We start from the raw sequence: 26808 nt of genomic DNA, 5'->3' as shown, positions 1-26808 counted from the left end.
GTGTTGGACTAGACCTCCTGAGGTCCCTTCCAACCCTGATATTCTATGATTCTATGATATAGTCATTAAAATAAAGTAGATACCAGATACAATTTAAAACCTTCTGCCAAGAGCAAAATAAAAAGGAGGTCATTTTTGGCAAATTAATATAATCCAGTCTTTTTTGGCCATCTGTAAATAACATTTACCTGAAGCAGCTGGACAAGGCTATATGCAATACCATAAGGAAGTCATACAATTATCTGTGTTAAGAGTGAATAACTTTCTTGAAATGAAGTTCAAGAATGGACGGGGTGGGGGAGGGAATAATAGGCTCTATCCTTTTTTAAAAAAGATACCCCAAATGCAACTGATCCACAGTCTCCAAAAACTCAGTGAAGTCTCAAGAATCCAAGAGGCAGGAAGCTCATTTACAGTGCATGAGCCTTCCACTCCTTGAGCACTCAGCAAGGCAGTGTCTAATTGGCCTTGTGCAGAAAATTGATGATGCAACCAGATATTATTTATATTGCATTAGCACCTGGATAAGTGTTAAATAGTCACCTAGCATGTGCCCGTGCACCTTTCCTAAACATGTGTAATTTAGAAAGGATAGCAGCTTGTTAATGGCCAGATTCTGATCCCAATAACTGAGGTAAAGGCCCAATCCAAACCCCATTGATATCGATGGGCTTTGGATCAGATGCTAAATCCAGAGTTACTTTATTGACTGGAGTCACTACAGATTTCCACCGGTGTAACTGATAACAGAAGCTTGCCACAGGATTTTTAGGAGTCAAAACAGAGTGCAAAGGCCCCAGGCTTTGGTGGTTCCATTACTTTTGTATTGCTGTATATGATTTGGGTCCTCTTGTATTTTGTCATTTTAACACAGTCACCTAAATCCCGATTGCAAATGTTGTACTCAGTTACATAGATGCATCGTGTAATCTACAAACTGATGAAAAAAACATAAGGTTTGCTATATCAGATCAGACCAATTATCCTCCTAGTCCAGTGTCCTCTTTCTAACAGCAATTGCTTCAAAGGAAAGTTTAAAATCCCCATTATGTAATAGTGTGCTTAAGTCTTCCGAACCCCAGCCAACTGGTCTTATGTTCTAAAGCATGAGGGTTTAGAATGCCTTATCAACATTAACCCTAGCTAGCACCTCTGTTTTCCTGCATATGGGGAGGGAAGAGACTGTTGAGGGCTGGGATAGGTTTCAATTTGGTTTTCCTTCCCGGTTCAGGGAAGTTGCTGGGTTTACTTTGATTTGTATTTTTAAATGTATGACAAAGATGCTTAGAGCCAGGGATAGACCGATAGGTTGACATGGTACATTAAAACCTAAAATATATAGCGCTGTTGTGGATAATAGTCTTATTATTCCTACAAACCACAAATCTCTTTTTGTATTCTGCTATATCAAATCATATGGAAGTGAATTCCACAGGTTCATTTTGCATTGGGTTAAAAAAATTTCTCATTTATCAGTTTCAAACTTGTTGCCTTTTAATTTTGTTTAGTATTCCCTTCTTATATTGGGAGAGGATAAATAGCAGTGCCTGACTGCTCTTCTCTGTGCCATTCATTATCATCTATTTCTCTGTCATATCTCCTTTTATTAGTCTTCTCTCCAAACTGAGTAGTCTTAAACTTGTTTAATCTCATAAGAAAGCCCTCCCATGCCTCTAATTATTTTGGTTGCCCTTTGCTGGCTCTTTTTTATTTCTGCCATAACCTTTTTGAGATGACGTCTATTTCTCCAGCTGTTAAGAAACAGCAATGAGAGGGATCAGCAACAGGAAAACAGAAAATAGGAAGACCCATGTGTTAAACATTTATATTACAATAGCATCTAGAAGCCTGTAGGAAGGCGGAGCCTCATTGTGCATACAATACATGTACCCAAAGAGGCTGTATTCTCAAAACCAGAGGAATCTGGCGGCGGCGGCAGCGGCCGGGGGGGGGGAGGAGACAACTTAGTTTGTAGACTTATATTTGTAACTCAAACCACTGGAGAAATTTACCTCTAACTTCCCAGAAAATTCAACCTGTACTTTGAGAAGATGTGATGTACATTTGATACCAACTAACAAGTGTTTATTTTACATGTATAACAAAGGGATTTAGACCCTGCTGTCATGGCAAATCTCAGTGTGAACTTTACTGCACATAACTCTGCAACATCTAAATCTGCATATGGTAGAAAGAACAATGCTTGATTGTCAGATCCAAGGAGGAGTTTGCCATGCTGGCAGTTAGGAAAGAAACTTTTGACTGGTGCCTTCAGCAGATTTGCTGTGGAAGTCACTGAGAGAACACAGACCCCTGTGCTATCATTTATCAGTCTTTTTAAGAGACTAAAATATTCCAGTGACAGAAATCACTCTGATGCAGACATTAGGGGAACACACCAAGAACTGATCATCGTCCTATATGAGGAAAACTTGAGTAACCAACTTGAGGCTGTAGCCAATGGATGACCTTTTCAAAAGTAATTAAGCGAATTAGGGGCCTAAATCCCATTTTCAAAAAGTGAAGGTCTTACCCTTTTCATTCACTTAGGCATTTTTAAACATTTTACCCAGAACCTTTATCGTGCTTTTTGTTCCTAGAATGTTCAATATGCCCATGGGGCTTCACTGGAGGGGGAGTTCAACTGTGCACCTTGGAAGAAAAAAAAAAAAGGCTTTAGCAGTGAATGAACTAATCCAATCCCAGAAAGTGGAGCTCATGGTGCATACCTAGGAGGCTGGGTCCCCAAGGGAAGCACAAATACAAGATTACTAGGCTCCCAATGGAGTACTTGAAGGAGTTGTTAAAAGCTTACCTTCAAGCTGCTGGGAAAGTTACTCTTTGGCTAGCACAGAAGCTGGCAAAGCTGCTGAAATGAAAGGTCACTAATAGAGCTTGATTGCAGTGACCTCACCTCATGCTCAAAGGGGTATTAAAAGATAAATTAACAAAATATAAAGTGATGAGTAAACCTGCTGCAGGACTGGTAGCTGGATCAGTGAGACAAGCTAGGTAAAAGTCTGCTTTCAGCACAAGATATGTACAGCCCTGGATTTTATTTTCCAATTAAGGGATGATAATAATAATAATAATAATAATAAATATTAATTAATAAATTAACTAGGAATTGTTGACTGTTGTCTAGATCATTCTGGGGGCCCTCTTTTTCTCCTTCTAAGTCTCACTCTGATTTAGTGCAGCTCAGAGTCCTTTTGGTCTGCATTATGCTGACGGGATATTAATAAATCTGCACTAGATGTACAGGCTCTTAATGCACTACCAGAAATGGACTGGAAGGCTACTGTTCATAATCTGTGCAACATTTAAGGGGGGAAAAGACCTAAATAGGCTTTAAAACAATCATCCTCTTATAAAGTTGTCCAATTTTTGGCCTTGCATATACATCTCAGGGTGGTACATTCAAGCCTCTGGGACGCATCATTAAAAAGAAGCAAGGGCTAATTTACAAGCCATTATGAAATGGACCATAAACTTTAAAAATTGGCTGCAGCTTTTAGAAATAATTTTACAAGACTGAAGACTGAGATAGCTGATGGAGTGTGTGATAGCAGGCAAAGCCGGTGCCAAAGACTAAAGGGAGGGAAAGCAGCTAATTCCATATTATAGCAAAAGCATAAAACATTTATCACACCAAAATGTTAGTTTAAAATAGTAATTAAAATCAGTTTTCCCTCTGTTCACTGGAGATTGGTTATTCATTTGAAGTTCATGAAGCTGCCCTAATTTCAACATCATTATTTCTATGCTCATATCACAGGAGCCATTATATTTTAGATTCATTAAGTAGCTTTGCCTGATTTATTTCCCTTGCTTTCAATCTCCTGTTTGCAAACCTTTGTACTGAACACAGAAATTTCATTTAAAAAGGAGTCTCTTAATGACTGTCTCCTGGAAATACATTTCCAGTGCATATGAGAAAAAGCAGCCTCAAGTAATATGTACAAATGAATTGCTTCTGAGCTGGATCATTTCCAGTCTCTTCTAAACTTAGCACTTTTACCTCTGGACTGAACTGAGTTTCAGTCTGTCTGGCCCCTCCGTTCAGCTATTCTCATCATGTGTGTTTGGTGGGCTGGGGGAATCCTTCTAGCCTCATTTACAAGAGTAAGCACAAAGGACCATACCACTTCCTTCTTGGGACAATCCTGGCTGAAGGCTAGACTATTAGCTCTATCCCATTGCACTCTACAAATCTTCAGCAACCATATAGCCACAATGGCATCCAGGCTAATTTAGAGCAGACTCCAGGCTACTTGGAATTAAACTGCTGCACCGTTTGGGATGTGAAGGTGTTGTGTGCACCCCTCCTATGCTGAAAGGGGCAGGGCAGGGTAGCTAGCACAGAACCAGCTAAATTGGCTTTGCAACACCCAAGGACTCCCCTATGTTGTCGGCAATTCTCAGCTGTTCCTTCAAGGCAGCTCTCTCTGCAATCAAAGCCGATGTGGAGGACTGGGCCTTCAGGCTGTACTAGTGAAAGTATTTGACAGTAGTGGAGATGTTTAGACATGAAACAGATAAGCAGTTTCATACTCCTTGTCACAGTTTAGGGTAACTGCCCCTGTATTCCCCATCCATTGTCCACCCAGGGCACCCACCTTTAGGCTCCCATCACCTCTCTTAGGCAGAGACCCGTATGCCGCTCCCTTCTAACCAGGGGTTTTCATGGCTGCACAGCTCCCTGCCTAACAGTGGGATATGCCCAGCAAGCCGGACTGACTAAACAGGCCAGTGTCTGTGCTCTGCTTTCTCTACAAAGGCTACAAACTGTGTAGTTGCCCAGAGTTACAAGTTACCACACAGCTATTTCTAAGCAAGCCCATTTATTCTTAAGGTAAAAGCATTAGAGAGAGAACATTAAAAACAAAAGAACCCATACACAGGCTAAAAAAAAACAAAACAAAGCAAAACAAAAAAAACTTACCAGAGGTCACCCATCAGTCTCATGGAGCTCTAGCCAGTCAAGTCCTTCCAACCCTTTGGCAAGCATTGAGGCCCCTTCTGGGACACAAAGTCCTGGCTGTTTGCTGGATCAGAAAAAAGGCCTGAGTCAGGCTATTTATCCAAAATCCTTTGTCTGTTGGTCTCTGGAGACACTAGTATATGTAATCATCCCTGGGAGGGTTTACAACTTGGCTGAGTTTTCTTAACCACCACCCAATGTTGTCAGTTCCTGGAGGACCTGTGCTAGCCCTCCCCCATGGAGTAGAGCACAATCACATATAAACCATTCATTTAAAAACAATGGACCCCAAAGCGATTGCATAGGGTTGCACTGTCACATGTACCCCCTTGAGAGGTTACACACTATCCCTGCCCGCACTAATACATACACTTAATAAATAAGGTCTTCCAAGGATATTGCAGGAAATTGCCAGATCTGTCACACTCCTGTCTCAGCTGTCCCTGCACATTTGACTAACCCCCTGCTTAGTGTACTGCCTATGCTAATCACAGGAGTAGTACCGGATCTGCATTTTAGTTAACAGGCAATAACAATGCTCATCGACAAGAGCAATTGAAATGTTTAGCTTTTAAAATAAATAGATTTCTGTAATCAATGTGCTGATCTTATCAGAGAAAGACTAGGAAAATTGCTGCCGTCTACTGATGAAAAGGAATAGGGAATCCTGAAGACCAGTTCAGAGCATAGTTCTAAAATACGAGTTTCTTATGTTTTTTATTCAACTTGCAAGTTCTGCTCTGGAAAGTGACTTTATGAAAATGGCACCTTCTTAGGTCCTGATCCTGCAACAGAGATCCCTATGCCTGCAGAGGGGCACAGGAGCGCCACCCACATGCATCACATTGTAGATCAACGCCTTGCCCAGCAAATCAGCTCTTGTGCTTATTCAGAGTCCAATCTACTGACTTCAGTGATTAATAATAATAATTTTACCGATTTTTACTCCTGACGGCATTGCAGAAACAATATAGCTCAGAGAGTGAGCTGGACTTTGTTTTCCCTTGTGCAGCATTGGCATAAGTGGTTACTGAGTTCCAATGAATTACACCTGTGGAAACTCATGGGCAGCAATGACATTGCACAGGTAATAATAAATAAAACCTAACCCTTATACGGCACTTATTTATCAGTAGATCTCAATGCACTTGAGTTTCACTTGAATATAGTGTGCTTAGCATGGAGGTAACTGGGGTCTTACTATGTCCTGCAGAACTTCTCTCACAGGTGATGTATTGGAAGGAAATAACTAGACCTGGTTTTAAAAAAGATCACAGGAATTTTTTTGAATATGTGAGGGGTTTTTTTTTGTTTTTTTAAGTCATGGAATTTTTTGGTTGTCACCATTTTTCAGGGTTTTTCCCATTGAAAATTAATGTTTTGACTCAAAAAATGTCAAATATTATATCAGAAAATTTCAGCCAACTCCAGACACAACCCAGCTTGGCTCTTAGATGCAAGATGGAGGAGCAGCCCCTCACAGGAGTAAGTTAGCATAGCTCCAATGACCTTCCGTGGAGCTTTGCTGATTTATTGACGCTGCATCAATTAGAAAGCAATTAGAAAGAACGTCTTACTTGCATTACCACATCCTATGGAAATGTCTATTCTACAATCACCGATCAGAAACGCACTTCACATTTAAAGTAATTAAATATTCATTGGCTCTGGGATGGAACCCCAGCTCTCCCTCCTCCAACATGAGTGCCCAATCAGCCAGGCTAGAGAGTCACTCTCACGGCTCTCTTGTCCCAAGATTTATACAAAAATTAATAAGCTTAAATGGAAGAGATTGAGCAGAACCCCAAAACAGCCTATAGCCCAGTGACTTGGACACCCTCTGGAGAGGTGGGAGATCTGGGTCCAAATCCCTGTTCCACACCACGTAGCGAAGAGATTTGAACCTGGGTCTCCCACACTTTAGGTAAAGGCTCTAACCACTGGGCTGCCAGGAAGAAGAACAGGAGTGGAGAGAGGTGCACCTCCTCAGGTTTTTTGTGAGAAAAGGTTGACTTGGTTTAGACACCCAAGTCCAGGAAAAGATTCATGGCTGTGAATCCCAAGGGGAGGAAGATGCTTCCCATTAGGCACCTAATTTCCTACTGGCTCCTCAGCATGCTGACCTTTGTGAATCCCATTCTTAGGCACCTCTCTCCATACATTGTGTAGGAAGTCTGGGCGCCTAACCTGGGGGAGAGGGTACCAGTAGGTGGCAGGATGCCTAAAAGTTAGACCCAATCTTGCAATGCCTGAGTCCCTGTCACCATGTCTTGGTGGGTGCCGAGAATGCCAAATTCAGGACAGACTGCTGAGAAGTAGGGAAGAATTACCCCAAACTGGTGGTTATTCTATCATTAGATATACCAGACCAGTAACAAAAGTAAACTTCTGTCTCACCACACTGGTTAACAGGAAGTCTCCTTAGGCATTCCAGTCCTGGTCTCACCATCCAGACACTGAACTCTAAGATGAGTGGTTACTGAAAACCAGTTTCATCAAATACAGGGTTCTTCTAATCCCAAGAGATCAGACACCTAGCCAGGTCAATATAGAACTCAGATCTTACCCAATAATCGCACTGATGCCAAGCCTTTGGTAACTAAAACTAAAGGTTTAATATGAAAAGAAGCAAGTTAATAATGGTTAATAGATCATATACCTAGAAATGATTGCAAAGTCTTTGTATAAGGTTTGTAGCAGTGATGGAATACACTGCTGACTTGTAAAGTCTCTCTGGTAACTTCCAAAAGATTGGAAGGTTCTCAGGCTATAGTTCAAAATGCTCCTTTTAGTTGTAAATCCACAGTCCAGAGAATCAGGGCAGAAAAGAGGCAAAATGGAGATCTCAGGGGTCTTTTATATCCTCTGCCACATGCCTGGAAAGTTATTCTCCCTGTTTGTGGAAAGTTACTGGCCTTAGATGGAGTCCAAGGTCACATGAGTATCACACATTCTGACATGGCTTGATGACTCTCAGGGGGTAGCCATTGCCCATATTCTTGCTGAGGTGTCCACAGGAAGAGCAATGTGGGAAGAATGAGTTTGTTCTATCGCCCATTGTCAGAGTAAGTGTCCTTGGGCTGTCTGGCTTTAATCTAAATTTTACCTGGTGGGTGTTACCCAGGAATACAACACATCTGTATGATGCCAATACATAGCCAACATTCATAATTTCAGATACAAAAAATGATACATGCATATAAACAGGATAATCACACTTTGGCAAATCATAACTTTTCCATTGACACCTTACATGGCTGACTTTGTACAAGATTTGTTGCAATTGTATAGCAGTGGCAATATCAATGATATAAATGGTCATAATCAACGCTTTGTGGATCTAGCCCATAGTGATTAACAGCAAAAAGCAGATATTTTTAAACCCCCTGGGTACCCGGCAGATGGGATAAAATGCACCTCCAGTTCCACCCCAAGTGTGTCATCTTTGAAGTCACCATGTTACACAGAGTGTGCCTCAGGAACCAGCTCCAGAGGTAGGGGTTAGTGAGAAAAGAATGGAGTCTGGAGTCTTATAAGGAAAGTTCTGAGGCAAGGAGTATATCTTCACATGCTTGCAGACCACCTTACATAATTAGACCTTAATCCTGACTGGGACTCCTAGGTGCTACTGGAATAAAAATTTTAAAAAGGAGCATGGAGTAGTAGGCTAACCACATGTCTGGGAGGACCTCAGGACCTCTTGAGATCCTCATTCTGCCACTGAAAGCCTCTGTGACCTGGGGCAAGTCACCTACAGTATCTTCATCTCAGTTTCTCCATCTTCAAAATAAGGTGAGCAATACTTATATAACTCAGAAATACTGGGACGTTCCATGAGTTATTACTCCCACCACTTTGAAGATAAAACATTTCTTAAAGTCATAGTAACTGGGATTATGTAACCTAATTGATCATTGTAATAATTCCAGTTGTGATATTTAATTTCACCCCTCCTTTTATGATTTGATAAAAATCACATAGTCCAGCAAGTTTAAAGCTCTGAGCTGGCAAAGGTCCTTCAACAGCGCTCTTAAACAGAGATAAATATTTGAGTCTGCTGCAATGAGCTGAAATACTATGAAATTCTTTATTCCAAAAATTTGCATTATGCAGGCCACTGTGCAGTGTAAATAATAGTTATGATATTTTCTGGTTTGGGTGATGTATAGCTGGCTCCATGGGTTACCAGTGGATAATTTACTACATTATTACTGTTACACGTGTATATGGGAGAAGGCCAACTTTATCAGGAAGGACAACGCTTCCAAGGAAAACTGCTGCCAAGAGGTGCAGAACAATCTTTGCCCCTTCAAGAGGGACAACATCAAACTATCTCTCTGTACAACCGATGACGATTCCCGAAATCCTTGTTGCTGGGGTTTGGTTTCCTGGCTATGCCAGTGTTTCAACTAAACATCTTCTGCGTGCTGCCACTGTCAGTCCATCTGCAGGTCAACAGCACGCATCGGTTCTTTGATGGCGGAGAGGTTAGGACTGGAAAGGGGATCCAGTAGAGCCACAGATTCCTAAAATACAGCCGCCTCTTCTCTGAGAGATGTTTCACTCTCTCCCATATACCAAAGGCATGAGACAAATCTTCGCGCAACAGTAATCAGAAGGGGTGAACGTGATAATTTTGAGTACCCTTGGATTTCTGGACCATATACACGCTGCATTAGCAGTGCATTCGTTGAGACATTCCTGTGGTGGGAAGAACACTTCAGTCCAACACTGTGGCATTTAATTTCAGAAAGGGGAACTAAACAAAAATGAGGAGGTTAGTTAAACAGAAATTAAAAGGTACAGTGACTAGAGTGAAATCCCTGCAAGCTGCATGGACACTTCAAAGACACCATAATAGAGGCTCAAGTTAACTGTATATCCCAAATTAAAAAACACAGTAAAAACTAAAAAAGAGCCACCGTGGCTTAACCATGTAAAAGAAGCAGTGAGAGATAAAAAGGCATCTTTTAAAAAGTGGAAGTCAAATCCTAGTGAGGTAAATAGAAAGGAGCATAAACACTGCCAAATTGAATGTAAAAATGTAATAAGAAAAGCAAAAAAGGAATTTGAAGGACAGCTAGCCAAAAACTCAAAAGGTAATAACAAAATGTTTTCCGAGTAAACCAGAACCAGGAAGCCTGCTAAGCAATCAGTGGGGCCCCTGGACGATCGAGATACAAAAGGAGAACTGAAAGACAATAAAGTCATTGCAGAGAAACTAAATGAATTCTTTGCTTCAGTCTTCACGGCTGAGGATGTTAGAGAGATTACCAAACCTGAGCTGTGTTTTGTAGGTGACAAATCTGAGAAATTGTCACAGATTGAAATGTCACTAGAGGAGGTTTTGGGAATGATTTGAGAAAGTTAACAGTAACAAGTCACCGGGACCAGATGGCATTCACCCAAGAGTTCTGAAAGAACTCAAATGTGAAATTGCAGAACTATTAACTATGGTTTGTAACCTGTCCTTTAAATCAGCTACTGTACCCAATGACTGGAAGATAGCTAATGTAACGTCAATATTTAAGAAGGGCTCTAGAGGTGACCCTGGCAATTACAGACTGGTAAGTCTAACATCAGTACCAGGCAAATTAGTTGAAACAAGAGTAAAGAATAAAATTGTCAGACACATAGACTAACAAATTGTTGCGCAAAAGTCAACATGGCTTCTGTAAAGGGAGATCATGTCTTACTAATCTATTATAGTTCTTTGAGGGGGTCAACAAACATGTGGACAAGGGAGATCCAGTGGACATAGTGTACTTAGATGTCCAGAAAGCCTTTGATAAGGTCCCTCACCAAAGGCTCTTACGTAAACTAAGTCATCATGAGATAAGAGGGAAGATCTTTTCATGGATTGAGAACTGGTTAAAAGACAGGGAACAAAGGGTAGGAATAAATGGTAAATGTTCAGAATGGAGAGGGGTAACTAGTGGTGTTCCCCAAGGGTCAGCCCTAGGACCAATCCTATTCAACCTATTCATAAATGATCTGCAGAAAGGGGTAAACAGTGAGGTGGCAAAGTTTGCAGATGATACTAAACTGCTCAAGATAGTGAAATTTCATTAAATGAAATTTAATGTGGATGAATGTAAAGTGATGCACATTGGAAAAAATAGCCCCAACTACATATACACAATAGGATGGGGGCTAATTTAGCTACAACTAATCAGGAAAAAGATCTTGGAGTCATCGTGGATAGTTCTCTGGACGTCCATGCAGTGTGCAGCAGCAGTCAAAAAAGCAAACAGGATGTTAGGAATCATTAAAAAAGGGATAGAGAATAAGACGGAGAATATCTTATTGCCCTTATATAAATCCATGGTACGCCCACATCTTGAATACTGCGTACAGATGTGGTCCCCTCATCTCAAAAGAGATATACTGGCATTAGAAAAGGTTCAGAGAAGGGCAACTAAAATGATTAGAGGTTTGGAACAGGTCCCATATGAGAAAAGGTTAAAGAGGCTAGGACTTTTCAGCTGGAAAAGAGACTAAGGGCGGATATGATGGAGGTATATAAAATCATGAGTGGTGTGGAGAAAGTGAATAAGGGAAAGTTATTTACTTGTTCCTATAAGAACTAGGGGCCACCAAATGAAATTAATGGGCAGCAGGTTTAAAACAAATAAAAGGAAGTTCTTCTTCACTCAGCACGCTGTCAACCTGTGAACTCCTTGCCTGAGGAGGTTGTGAAGGCTAGGACTATAACAGGATTTAAAAGCGAACTGGATAAATTCATGGCGGTTAAGTCCATTAATGACTATTAGCCAGGATGGGTAAGGAATGGTGTCCCTAGCCTCTGTTTGTCAGAGGGTAGAGATGGATGGCAGGAGAGAGATCACTTGATCATTACCTGTTAGGTTCACTCCCTCTGAGGTACCTGGCATTGGCCCCTGTCAGTAGACAGGATACTGGGCTGGATGGACCTTTGGTCTGACCCAGTATGGCCATTCTTATGTTCTTCTGAGACAACAATTAAGGGCCAACTCCTAATTGCACCAAACTTTAATTAAGTTATCTTGTTGATAGGTGAGTGTTGATGGAGAGAGGAGATCAGTTTCTGTCTAACTCGGAACCAGGAAATCCTGGATTCCAAAGCAAGGGAAATATCCTCTCCCCAGGCCCCTAGCCCCAGGTCCATTAAATAATGAAGGGTACAAAAATAAAAAGTGTCAAACATACATCTGCTGAGTTAATCAGAACCAGGCTTGAAAAACTACTCTCAACACAGTCGTAGCACTCCACCGCCAGCATGCAGACACGTTGCGCTGGGACATGTCTATTTGCTTGGCCGCTGTACTGATCATTCCTGCAAAAGTGTGTAAGTGCATTAGACTAAGCAACCAATTGGGCACCTGTTAATGTTTATAGAGAAAGACAGGTAATAGCTCCCTACCTCAAAATATTTTATTTATGTACAAGTATCACAGAACAAACAACTAGACTGATATTCCATTGCTTGCAGTTATCCTCAAAATACTCTTCCTAACCACAGGGACATAGGACTGTATGTTGCCAAATGAGCCACGTGCATTTTAGAGGATGGAGGGCAGAGTGGTCATGCTCTCCTCAAGTATCAGCTACTGGTCACACCAAAGCTGGGCCAGCAGAAAAGATGCTTATTTGGTTAAGTAACTGGTCCAGAAACAAGACAGTGCTCATGCCAGATAAACAATGGCTCATGTGGCAGGTTACCACTTGACTAGTAAACCTTCCAGTTCTCCTGTGAATGGTTACATCTATGTTTGACAGGCTGGTTAGCTGAGCTCTAGATACTATCCAGATCTACTGTACAGTTCTAGGTCAAAAAGAAAAGGAGGATTTGTGGCACTTTAGAGACGAACAAATATATTTGAGCATAAGCTTTCGTGAGCTACAGCTCCCTTCATCGGATGCATTCAGCCGTCTATTCCTGTTCCATAGTGAATTGAGGCATGTTCTTAAGCGCTTTGCTGAAATGGAGCTCTAATGCATTTAAAATACAAAACACTTCAGTGTTTTTCAGTTGTATTATCCTCACAGAACCAGGCACCGGAAGAATATTTTCCCTCTACATTCTCCTCAGAGGAACATATTCTCAGCCTTCTACTGACAGAGAAATCAGCCTAACAGAAGCATTTATGTCAGGTTATCTTACAAAGACTATTTCAGCTGTATTGTCTAGAGAAGACCCTCTGTATAATATTTGCCTGTCAGGAAAAAAAAAATCTATTCCATTTTCCCAAAAGGAAAATTTCTATAACATTTTTCTGACAGGTAAGTTATAATTATCCATGCAGGAACACATCAGCTGGATTCCCTTGACAAGAAAAAAAGTGGGGGCAGGGGTTCCCCTGGAAGAAAAATCTAGTAAATGAAGTGCTGGTAGATTTCTTTTGCTAACAAAGGTGCAGAATTGCATTGTGTTATGGAAAGGAAAAAATTACAATACAAATAGAGAACCTAAAGTACAAATAGCACAGTAAAGCAAAACTTCAACAGGATAACACAGAGACAGCACAGAACATATCATCAGACCTGAGCCAGAATCACTGAGTAACTACTACCCACACAAATCCACAGATAAGCTGGTACCTTGACCTATCTAGTGCTCCAGAATCTGTGCTTCATGTATTAAAAGCCTGAACATAATTGGCTAACATTTATCAATGCAACGTCTTATTAGCAAGTCAGTGTCACTGCTCAAGCAGGAGAGAAAGTGCAGTAGAAATTAAACAAGAAAAAGAAGCTAAAAATTATTTTTCATTGCTGTGCTATGGGCTTTCTCTCCTTCTAATGGCTTTACCTTTCAAATGACCCTACATAGCTGGCAGAAAGAGAAGGGGCACACCGTGTTAGAAATGACAGAGAAAGCATTGTAATATTAGATTACTCTAAAATCAGGACAATAATCACAGTTTACCATAATAAAATATTGTGATAAGATGAAAGCAAACATTGGTGTTATGAACTCGTTTTATTTTCTGTCCAATTATTGTGACAAAATATTACTGATGAAATCAAGATTTCCAGGCCCTTAAAATCCATCTGAAAGGACTGATGGCTACAGTTGGAGGAAACGCACCCTGAACATAACTCGCTCATTTGTTAGCTTCAGCATGGTTGTTGATTCATTCCCAGGCATTCATCAGAATAGTTAGGAGACACTCAACCTTGTAGGTTTTAAACAGGCAAATCTACGGCTCTGAGCAGACAGGAAAGTAGTTAATAAAAGGATGGAATAAAGTCTGGCTCTGGAGTTCCGGTTGCTCATTCCAGTGAGCTACTTAAAACTTCCCCACAGGAGCTTCATTTCAGTGCATCTTTATATTCTTTAAATTAAATGACTAAAGTCTGCTATTTACCAACCCCCTTCCTCCTTACAACAAAAATGACATCTTTAAAGTTATTCAGATATGTTAATTGCTTCTTTTCAAAACGTAAAGACTCTGTAGAGGATGCAGGGAAGTAAATATATAGAATCTCTTTCAAAGATATTTTGGCAGCCTGTTTTACATTGGTATTGGTCAGATGTGGCTTGAGTTTTGGATGTTGTGTGCCATTCCCAGGTTTCCAAAAAGTGAAAAAATTCAGTAACGATGTTGACTGTGTTCTCAAACATATTGATCTGTTGCATCTTGATATCCTGTTGAATTGTATGTATTTTTGTTGTATGTGAAGTTAAGACATATTGTTATATGGGCTAGTGAAATACATTGGGAGACTCCCATAGCTGGCCTTTCCGTAGGGACAAAGAAGCAACAAGCAGCGGCCAGACAGGAGTTAATGGCTCATCAAGAAGAATCCACTATCTCTGAGGCTTCTCAGAGAAGGCATATACGTAAGGAGGACTGCCTGACCCCACATCACAACAAGGATCTCTCTCGCAGCTGGAAGAAGGTTTAAAAGAGGGACAATCTTGGCCTCTTCCCCAAATCTCAACACCTGGAAGATTGTCTGGAAGACAAAGACTTTGAATTAGGGAGATTGGTCCCAAGCCGAAAGAGAGTTTAGTCTGAGTATTGAGAACTGTAAGCTGCTTGTAACATCTAGTAGGGTGAGAGACTGATGCAAATCTCGCTTAGTCTGTTAGAATTTAAACTGTTTTTATTTTTATTTCCTAGGTAACCAACTTTGATCTCTATGCCTGCTATTTATAATCACTTAAATCTTTCTTAGGTAAAATATAAAACAGATTAACTACAAACAGTCTGGTTTTGGTTGAAGTGCTTGGGGAAATCTCAGCTCAGGTTAACAAAAGGGTTATTGCACATCCACTACCCTTTTGTCAGAGAGGTGAACTTATTAATGAGCTTGCACTGTCCAAGGGAACCTTGAGCAGTATGAGACAGTATATTTCAAGGGTGCAAGGCTGGGAGCTGGGGTGATCTGCTGGTGCCTTTCTCTGTATAATTTACGAGTGGCTCAGGGACTATTCAAGCAATTTAGCTGGGAGTGTAATTCCACATGCATATGACTGAGTGATCAGAGCCTGGAGGGATTCGCTGCTTGTCCCTAGCATAGCTTTGATGGAGACAACCCAACCTAGAGGTTTAAGGAGGCACAGTGGTCCCACAGTTCCAGGTTGTACCCATAGATCCCATCACACCACTAATAAAGACTGTTTCTATAGCCCTTATTCAGGCAAAGCTTTGATTTGCTTCACTGAAATCTAGACTCATTTGTCCTGCTCCAAATGATCTATACCTTATGTCCATTGAAATCTATACTAATTGTTGGGTGCCAATTGACTGATATTCAAAGCCCTTCATTTTCAGTTTTTAATTTTATTTACAATTTCCCAAGAATTTATCAGAATATATTACAAAAAATTAAAAACAGGTGAAAAATTGGTGCAAAAAACTACCTACAGTTTTCTGGATTAACACTGGGAAATAGGAGGACAGGAAAAAAAGCAACTAATAGAGAAGTGAGCATATTGAAAGAGCAAGCTGTCCCATGTTTTAGTTTATTTCATGAATGGTATATTAACAGTACATACACATTCACGTGCATGCATGTGTGTGTCTTCCAATATAGGACCTTACTTTTGACAGCCTCACATTTACATTTAGACGAATTTATTAAGAAAAACACATCTACCTAATGTGATGTATTGGATGTTCTTAACACAATATTTTCAGGTACTTGAGCGGCCCAAAATTCAGGGAAAAATCAGTAACCAACAAGTAACAGCTTTTCTAAAACATGGGAAAATGTTGGTAAAAATTGGTAAACTGAAAATGAAAGATCTGACATATATCCTACGTCCAATGAAATCTATACTAAGTTTACCAAGAATGTTTGAGTCCTACTAAGACACAAGTTATGTGGCTGAGTGCTGAGCCATGACATTGGGTTGAGTGGTGAGCCTTCCAGAAATTCTAACATTTTTTTATATATATTTTTATACACTATAGCGCTCCAATCCTCTGGTCATTACTCAGACAAGCACCGCATTCAACTCAGTCATGTTTGATTGTCAATGGGCACTTTACCCAAGTAAGGACTATGGAATCAGGTTCTATATTTCCATCCATAAAAACATGATCATAACATCTGGCACAGTAATGTCTCCCCACTCTACCCGATTATTTATACCCTTGATTCCTGCTAATGTTCTTGTCAAATGAGTATAGATTTATTATTTTAATTATCTTAAGCTTGTAGAGATTTAAACATCTGTTATAGGTGTTCAATAAGTATTAGAACAGCAATCAATTTTTCTTTAAGCAGAGGAATGATTTATGGTTTTCTGAGGATAGCTAAACACACTGTAGTCGATACCAAAAGGATATTTTGAAGGGAAGCAGGAGGCCTTTATAATTAGCTCATAATTATTCTATTTAGGATGCCTAGATGAAACATAACATTAGGAAACACTAAATCATTTAATATGTTATCCTGAGAGCCTTCATGGCAAAGAAACAGCATTCTCCTTTCCTCGCATCAGGACAGCAATTTATGGATTATCTATACAGTTTATGTTTAACATTTTCTGTTCTCCAAGGACAGAATTTATCCTTGATTACCCAAGATTTATCATGTTTTGGTAACAAATCTATCAGTTAGTGATGGACCATAAAAAGTTTGGACCAGAGGCTTTTCCTACATTCTGAATCTCTTTGGGCTTTAAAGCCAGCTGGAAATCTCAGGAGAAGCTTTCTTGTGAGGTTTCTAGGACTTTTTGCTTTGGGCCATGTCCAAGGTTCCATTAAAATAGTGTCTCATGGAAAGGAGAGTGATCTTGAATTATAATCTTGTAAGTCTAACTTCCATCCTGACTTAAATAAGTAATATTAATATATAGTGTAATTCATAGATATATCTGTCTACAGTGGGGCCCGCTTCTCCTCAGCGTCATCAGGCAAGGTCAGGGGTGACACCACTGAAGTCAACGGAGTTACACAAGTGTAAAACCATTTGAGGAGACTCTGGAACACAATGCCTCATTTCATATTAATAGTTGAGGAGTTTAACTAGGGCTGTCGATTAATTGCAGTTAACTCACACAATTAACTCACAAATTAATCACAATTTAAAAAATAAATTGTGATTAATTGCAGTTTTAATTGCATTGTTAAACAATAGAAATTGAAATTAAATATTTTCGATTTTTTCTACTTTTCAAATATATTGATTTCAATTACAACACAGAATAGAGAGTGTACAGTGCTTACTTTGTTACTTTATTACAAATATTTTCACAGTAAAAATGAGAAATAGTATTTTTCAGTTCACCTTATACAAATGCCAAAGTGCAATCTCTTTATCGTGAAAACGCAACTTACAAATGTAGATTTGTTACATAACTGCACTCAAAAACAAAACGTAAAACTTTAGAGCCCTCAAGTCCACTCAGTCCTACTTCTTGTGCAACCAATTGCTAAGAGAAACAAGCTTGTTTACATTTACAGGAGATAATGCTGCCTGCTTCTTGTTTACAATGTCACCTGAAAGAGAGAATAGGCTTTCGCATGGCATTTTTGTAGCCAGCGTTGCAAGATATTTACATGCCAGATAACTAGTCATTCATTTGCCCCTTCGTGCTTTGGCCACCATTCCAGAGGACATGCTTATGACACTTGTGAAAAAAAAATGCGTTAATTAAATTTGAGACTGAACTCTTTGTAGAAGAATTGTGTGTCTCCTGCTCTGTGTTTTACCCGCATTCTCCCATATATTTCATGTCACAGCAGTCTCAGATGATGACCCAGCATGTTTGTTTTAAGAACACTTCCACTGCAGATTTGACAAAATGCAAAGATACCAATGTGAGATTTGTAAAGATAGCTACAGCACTTGACCCAAAATTTAAGAATCTGAAGTGCCTTCCAAAATCTGAGAGGGATGGGATGTGGAGCGTGCTTTCAGAAGTCTTAAAAAAGCAACACTCCAATGCTGAAACTACAGAACCTGAACGACCAAAACAGAAAATCAACCTTCTGCTGGTGACATCTGACTCAGATGATGAAAATGAACATGCATTGGTCCGCACTGCTTCAGATCATTATCTAGCAGAACCCATCATCACCATGGATGCATGTCCGCTGGAATGGTGGTTGAAGCATGAAGGGACAAATGAATCTTTAGTACATCTGGCACATAAATATCTTGTAATGCTGGCTACAACAGTGCCATGCAAACGCCTGTTTTCACTTTCAGGTGACATTGTCAACAAGAAGCAGGCAGCATTATCTCCTGCAAATGTAGACAAACTTGTTTCTGTTAGTGATTGGCTGAACAAGAAGTAGGACAGAGTGGACTCGTAGGCTCTAAAGTTTTACATTGTTTTGTTTTTGAATGCAGTTATTTTTTGTACACAACTCTACATTTGTAAGTTCAACTTTCATGATAAAGAGATTGCACCACAATACTTGTATTAGGTGAATTGAAAAATACTATTTCTTTTATTTTTACAGGGCAAATATTTATAATAAAAAATATAAAGTGAGCACTGTGCACTTTGTATTCTGTGTTGTAATTGAGACCAATATATTTGAAAGTGTGGGAAACATCCAAAAATATTTATATAAATGGTATTCTATTATTAACAGCGCGATTAATCACGATTAACTTTTTTAATCACTTGACAGCACTCCTATTAACCTAGTAATACATGTATTCTTGGATTTAGACAAACAGCTCACAAGGTTTGCCTAGCCAACATACCCAAATGTGTATACCCAAATATATAGATTGGGGATCACTCCCTTGAACAATGACTATGCATGCAATTATGAAAGGCTGTGCTCTGCTTGCAGCTAACCCAGCTTCTGCTGAGCAGCTAATGTGGTTTATGAACAGAAGAAAGTACAGTTCAATAGCCGACAGGCCATGTGCATGAGGCTGAGAGCAAGGGACTGGTGTTCTAATGTCCTCTCTGCCTTGGTCAGATCAGTTAATCGGTGCCATCACACTGAAGTTCCCTAGAATGCTACTGCTGATGCTCTGGAAAGCAGGTGATCATGTTAGAGAAGAGTCATGGTTTTGAGGAGGTATCAAAAAAAGGTTTCACAGGCCCAACCCACAGTACTAACTACAGCTCTTCTTACTATCTATGAACCTGCTCACCACCCCTCCACAGGCACAACTTCCCTTTCTCGATGTTGCAGTGTGCAGAGCCATTGACAAGGCCAGGTCTGGTCTCACACCACCCTTCACAATTCTTCCCTCTGGTGATACAATCCCAGCATTTCCACTGGTTTTGGACCTTATGCAGCCATGGAAGGCTGCTCAGGATCTTGCCAAAAGAGAGAGTTGTCCAGGGAAAGAAACAAACTGAGGGCAAGGAAGATTCCTAGTCTCCTGTTGGTATCCCCTGGCTCTGTCCTATAATCTATTATTGTTACCTTAGAGACAGTCTGAGATTGGTTCAAAACTGATATTATTCTGAATGTATTATGCAAGAAATCCCTAAGAGCAATCCTACTGCAATTCATGTTACTTGCAATGTGAATGTGGCTAAACAGAAAAATGTTCCTTTTATATATCATCTTGAGCCACTGCCCTTGAAAAGGAAAGGAAACAGATTTTTGAAGGTAACAAGGCCACATGCATTTCATGCGGAACAATAAAAGCATGACCACAATTGTAGCTGATCACCCATTCTCAACCACTATGTCCTGGACAAATTTTAAGGGATTAAAAGGAGCAGAAGTTGAGCCACTCAGAAACTGCAGAATGCATTAAAGGCTACACAGATAAAATATTAAAAGAAACCTTATTAGGAGAAAAGAAATCAACTTCAATATGAAATAGAAAATTAGCATCTTTTGCAATTTTCAAATCCCAATCTTGTAGCCATGGAATGGACTAACATTTTGGTGCATGGGAAAAAAAATCAATATTTACTTTTCAGATAAAAGGGATTGCATTAATAGTCCCTGAGTGTGTCCAACCCACTAGTGTGAAGAAACACTAAGATGCCTGAGAGATGTCTAAACCAAACAATCCTTTTGTAAAAACCAAACTGCCCACTAAATTCCAGTTACAGAATTGTTTTTCCTGGTAGGGGGAATGTGACTTTGGCTTTCAAAACTGAGGCTGAGCTTGTAGGACCGACAGCTAGAATAAAAATATTGTATTACTTGTAAACTGTTTGCGACACATGAGTCTGTCAGGTAATAAACATGGAAACCAACGCTTGAGGTCATTTTTACAGTTACTTTTTAAAGCAGAACTGCAATTTAAGATTCTCTTTCGATGTTCCTTTTGCGATTGAATCTAGTCTGTCAGCTTCGTATCAACCTTAGCATCTCATAGTCGGTTCTAATGAAAGAAGAACGCTAAATTAGTAAAGTTGTGTAACAAAAACTTTACACTTCGCTTTAATAGTATAACAGTTAAAATAGAAATTATGATGTTCACTCCATCTAATGCTTTGCCTTGTGTGAATTCACTACTTCATTGTAGTGCCATACTAGAAACACACGCTTACCAGATTAAAAAGAAGCAACTGCTGTAAGATTTGGGTGTATATGCTTGCTACATGTAGATCTAAAATTATACTGTATAGAAAACATTTTATGAGCAATATATTAATTGGAGCACAGGAAATAAAAACTAAAATGCAATTTCTCTTCTCAGATGAAGAAACTGGTTCACAAAACAAGTAAGCCCTCTGCACATGGTTTATTATCCCAAGCTTTAAAAAAGCCACATTTACTTATTTTGGACCCCGCCATGAGTAGAGCCAGGCAGGAATTTTCCAATAAAATATTTATTGGAAAACATCAATTTGACAACACTGAAACTATTCAGAAGAAAGGGTCAGTGTTGACAACTGTCCAGATTTGAAAAAAATTTTAAGAAGTTTTGAAGTTGTTGAAACATCCCCTTTTAGCATTTTCAGACTGAGATGTTTCGTTTTCCGGTTCCAAATGATGTTTCACTTTGAAATTGTAGTTAATTTCTAGGGGAAAAAAAATTAAAAAGGTCAAAATGCTTCAAAATTATTGAAACAAAATGTTTCAATTGACCCAATCTCAAAAATGTGTTTGGATTATTAGTTTGCAAGAATGCTCAAGATTTTGATTTTTCATCCTCTCTGCGCTGCTAGACCCACTCCTGCACAGCTGGGCAAGGAGTGGGCAGAGCCTTAGCCAACACAGCTGAGCTCAAGCCAGAGAGGATAGTAAGTTGTACGAGGAAAAGGCCTGGAGCAGCTTCCCCAGTGGAGCAAGAGGAAGAAGGGACCAAATTGTAACTCTCAGAGCCACAATTCTATCACTGCTCTGCACCTGCGAGGCACAACTCCATTCTGCCCCTCTGTCAGGTGGATTGTAACGTGCCAACCCAGTCTTTGGGGCCTGAATCAATGCCCGTTGAGTCAGGGGGAATCCTTCTATTGACCTCTGTAGGTGCTGGGGCAGGGCCCTATTTTGAGCTGTACAGAAGTTCTCACTTCTACTCCATCACTCTTGGAAGCACTAGATAAAAGGACATCTTAAGGCAGTAAAAGTGTGACAGAGCAACTGGACATTGATATTCTTCAGCCTCTGGATTGTTAGAGCATGTTCTCTCCATCTTTGCACTGTGGAAGTTCAGCCTCTTGCTATGCAGTGCATCACTTTGGACTAATGTGTCATATCTACTATAGATACTGAGAAACACAGGAGAGAACCTTTTAGCACCTATGAAGCTATGGTCTTCATCATCCAGAAAATACACAAAACCGTAAAACAATTAGGCCTTTGAAACAGTAATCACTACATGCCAAGTAAAGGAAACCCTGCTGAAAGCCACATTATTATACACTCATTTCCACAGATATCAGGCCTTTAACCCAAGCAAAAAGGGGCTTACACCTCCCCTTTTACTGTACTGGGGAGAATGCCAGACAACCATTTAATCTCCCACAACACTCCAGGAAGAAGGTCTACCAGAGTTGGGAGATCTCTGAAAAAGAGAAAATGTTATGCACATTATGCAAAAACAAAGATATCCAATCGGAGCCCTGGTTCACTCTTTCTGTACATTTAGTAATAACAGGCCCATCCCTACAGTTTGCTGGGCCATAAATAAAGCATGGCCCATAGCTCTCCGGCATGGGGTAGGTATAGGACAGGACCATTTATTTACTCCTTTTATGATCCTACCTCTGCGGGGAGGATCTGAATAAAGTTACTATCTCCACCCTCTGCTACTACCTAAGGTTGGGATTTAAACCAATGGGAAGATTCCCATTGACCTCAATGGGCCCTGGATGAGGCCCTACGAGAGAGAATCAAGTAGTGAGTTGCATCCCCCACTGGTCCCATAAGTTGCCTGTCTGCAGAGGACTCCCAAACTCATGGAAGAATTGCTTGCATGGCTCATGTTTGAGCCCAGATCTATATCGTACATGGGAACTGATAGAGCATTTTTGTAGAGAACGTAAGAACGGCCCTACTAGGTCAGGCCAAGGGTCCATCTAGCCCAGTATCCTGTCTTCCGACAGTGGCCACTGCCAGGTGCTTTAGAGGGAATTAACAGAACAGGTAATCATCAAGTGATCCATCCCCTGTCGTTCATTCCTAGCTTCTGGCAAACCGAGGCTAGGAACACACTATTCCTGCCCAATAGCCATTGATGGACCTATCCTCCATGAATTTATCTAGTTATTTTTTAAACCCTATTATGGTCTTGGCCTTCACAACATCCTCTGGCAAGGAGTTCCACAGGTTGACTGTGCGTTGTGTGAAGAAATACTTCCTTTTATTTGTTTTAAACCTGTTGCCTATTCATTTCATTTGGTGACCCCCTAGTTCTAGGGTTATAAGTAGTAAACAACATTTCCTTATCTACTTTCTCTACACCAGTCATGATTTTATAGACCTCTTTATAGATCTATATTATAAAATAGAGATTTTATAGAGGGCCAAATTCATGCATGGTGAAACTCCTAATCGAGGCATAAATTTTGCCCACTGTAGTCTGTTGCTGAATCTAAGCCCAAGTAACTCTTCCAAAATCTTTGTCTGTATTATAAGCAGCATAAAGAATTTAGGGTCTGATACTACATCATTGAAATAAAAGGGAGGTTTGCCATTGACCTCAATGATTACAAGAGCAGGTCCTTATTTAATATATTGTTGGAATATGAATATTGCTTTCAAAACTGTTCTGTTGGGAAGACTCTGTACTGGGTTTTCCCTACCAACCATTTCAATGGTACACAGCTGACTTTGGCTTGGAGATATGCTCTGACACGAATTGCGCTGCCCTCCTTTGTGATGTCATGTTCTTTTAATGAGCTGTCATTGCTTTTGGTTAAGAGTGTTAAATAAATACCAAGAAAGCAGAGAATGTCAATCTAGTTGACGTCAGTGGCAACAGCAGGCACTCAGCAAAGCACTGGAGTCTCTTGGCAATGGTTGGGCCTTCAGGAAAGAAACCTCTCTCCGTTCTGTCTAATGGAAGCTACATGGACTAGTTAGAATAGTTTGGCCCGCTCCACTCTTCAGTATTTCACTGGGTTCAGTTAAGTTATATTGAATGGCAAGTTAAAGTTAATGATCTGATTCATTACGAATTAACAATCTAACTGTTGTGGTCTCTGTTGTTTAACAGCTGCCTAATTTGCAAGCATATAATTTAAAAAGCACTGTTCAAATATTTAGCAATGCTTTTTGCTGCCTCTGGGGCAGAAAACTGAATTCAGTCTAAAATAATTTAGCCTGACTATGAGAGAAATCTAGTCAAAGAACACAGTTAAAATCACTCCCAATTCCACACTGCCAAAACACAGACATTATACCGGGACATACTTTGGTATATTATATCCATAAATATGCAGCTGATTGACATTTTAAGTTATTAGTAGAGAAGACTAGGGGACATGGGGCTGAACCCTGCATTTTTGTCACGCTCTGTTGAGGTCAGTGAGACTTCCAGGTGCACAGGAATGCAGGATAAGACCATGTACCACAGGAAGCCACCAGAAATAAAGCTATTTGCACTGGTAATTTTTTCACCTTTCCTAAAATATTCTACTCTTCATTCTCCATGCCCTACAATCTCTGGCCTTTGATAGGAACATAAGGAACACTCTTCAAGAGACTGGTAAAAATTAATGATCATTGTGATCTGTGGGTGAGTGAAACTTACTTTATACTCTCAATAACTGAACTTCAAGAACCTATAGAAGAGGCACTGGTTTGTGGATGACAGACAGATGTGGTCAGAGAGTAATACTACGGTCTAAACACAAGTAGACATGATAAGCCATACATTACCGGCGACGCATGAAAGCGCTGTCAGTCTTAAATCCATGGACTTGCACCAGACTGGTTACCAGATCCAAACTCCAGCATGGTCCGTCATGCCAGATATGGCCCCATTGGGCAGATCATTGAGGGTAGGATTTTCTAGATTTCCTAATGGAGTTAGTCACCCAACTACCTCGGGCTTCAGTGGACCCTTAAGTCCTTATAAAAGTCTCACTCTAAGTAACTTCTGCTTTTATCATTTTCTTTAAGCACTCATATCTTCGCAGCTTCTTTCTGCCAGTCTTGTTACTAGACATTCTTCCTCTTCCACTACACTCCAAGCCAGAGAATTCTTCCATGGCTTCCTTGTCCATTTCATCCTGTCAGAAACAAACACTGTGGATTCCTATAGTCTCCCCTCTGAGATACACTTAGAATGCTCCGTCTCAGCTGCAGGATTTCAGTATCCCTCTGCCACTAAAGCACTCTGTTGTCTCTCTTGTCCTTTTGGGACACAGCACACAAATTCAACACATCACACAATGCTGAGTAAGTGCTTTCACCATGTATTGCCCAAGGCCCTGATCAATTCTGGGCCATTTCAAAGTGGGCAGAATGTTCAGGTTCTACTTTCTGAAATGTTCAGTTTTGCTACACTTTTGATAGTAGTATCTGGCTCAGCTGAGCCATTACCAGCCCTAGCAGCTGTTCTACTCTTAATTCAACATACAGTTCAAATAACTGAAGCATCATCATTTATCTGCTCCAGGATTCATTAATAACTATAACATTTGTTAAAATTGGCATTCCCCACACACACTGTGATTTTTAGCATGGTTAACTTTCCCCACATACCTGTTGATCTTTCCCAGGGGAAGCCTTAAGCATCAAAATTGTTTCCTGCGTGGCACTTTGCTGAACCAGGGGGAATTTGAGCCACTTTAAGCTAGAGGTCTTTACTACAAGAAGAGAAACCAAGGAGGAGAAATTGGTGGAGGATTGCTTGCAGCTTGCATCAAGTTCCCCAAAAGGTTGTGAACTTGCCAATCAACTTGCTGGTAAACCTAGTCAGACCAAAAACTGATAAGTTTTGAGCAGTTTCATGATTCATTATGAAAATTCCCACGGCCCTAGCTCCCACCCAAAGAAACTTGACAACTTTTTTAAATAAATGAAGCGCCAAGTTGGACTAACCCAGGACATCTCTAGAGGGGAACTCATGTTCCAAGAATTCAACACAATTGAAAGCAACCCATTTCTGCCAGTCTGGAATATTTTGGACACAGATCCTGAGTTTGCAGTGGAGTTTCATCCTGAGGGCAAAGTTATTACAGTGATTGCACTAATCTTGTTATTTGATAGGATGTGAAGATCCTAGACCTCTGCAAGAGCTTTCCTACTTAGGAAGGGGTGTCTAGGGCGACAGAGTCAGCTGATCTCCTACTCCTATGCAAGTAGAAACACATCTACAGAATGTCCAATCCTCACACGGATCTCAGGAATGGTGGGACCCAAGATTTCCTTCATTTCTTCACATTTTAACTGGATATTTGGGCACTTCAGTGATGGTGGGCATACACATAGACAGACATGTTACTGTTGAAAAGAGGGTAAAATATTATCCTAAGAATCTAATGCTAAGTTAATTATTATACCATAACAATAATAATGTAATAGCCCACACAGCCTCACCTGATGCTAGATTTTTCAGGACATCTGCTTTCACTTCAGGAGTTTCCTTGGCAACTTTATTTTGTGTTATGTGAGGCAACTTCTCCATCACTCTGGTCAACAACTGCCTGGAGGGCCCTGATTTCCAGACATTTTTTTTCCTGCCAGCCCCGTGATTAAAAAGAAAAAGAAGCTATTTTTGCATATTGAATCGTCTGCCAATTCCTTTACTCAGAGGTTGGTTGGGGTGGGGGGGTTCTTTTCCCAGACAAAGTTTAAGTATGTGTTTAAAACAAAACACAAACATAAGTACAGCAGCAAAGCCAGCATACTCTCGAAGGACAGTCTAACTCCAATCTCTCTCCTCGCCTCAGGCTACCAATCACGGAACATGCCAAATTGCTTCACACTCACAGTTCAGTTCAGTTCAAAGAATCCTAAAGCACAGAAAGCCTTTGGGGGGGTTGGGGAGGAGGA

At 40.3% G+C, this 26808-nt stretch overlaps 1 long non-coding RNA gene across 1 annotated transcript in view; it reads right to left on the bottom strand.

Moving 5' to 3' along the window:
• The window catches only part of LOC140916956 (uncharacterized), a 107968-nt gene that overhangs the window by 10501 nt on the left and 70659 nt on the right, over positions 1-26808 (bottom strand). Inside the window, exon 3 of the long non-coding RNA XR_012160694.1 lies at positions 4946-5048. This is a non-coding gene — a long non-coding RNA (uncharacterized LOC140916956). The remainder of the gene's footprint in view (positions 1-4945; positions 5049-26808) is intronic.

Source organism: Lepidochelys kempii, chromosome 9, assembly GCF_965140285.1.
Source record: "Lepidochelys kempii isolate rLepKem1 chromosome 9, rLepKem1.hap1, whole genome shotgun sequence".
Classification (NCBI taxonomy): Eukaryota; Metazoa; Chordata; order Testudines; family Cheloniidae; genus Lepidochelys; species Lepidochelys kempii.
This window is presented reverse-complemented; position numbering and strand designations above follow the sequence as displayed.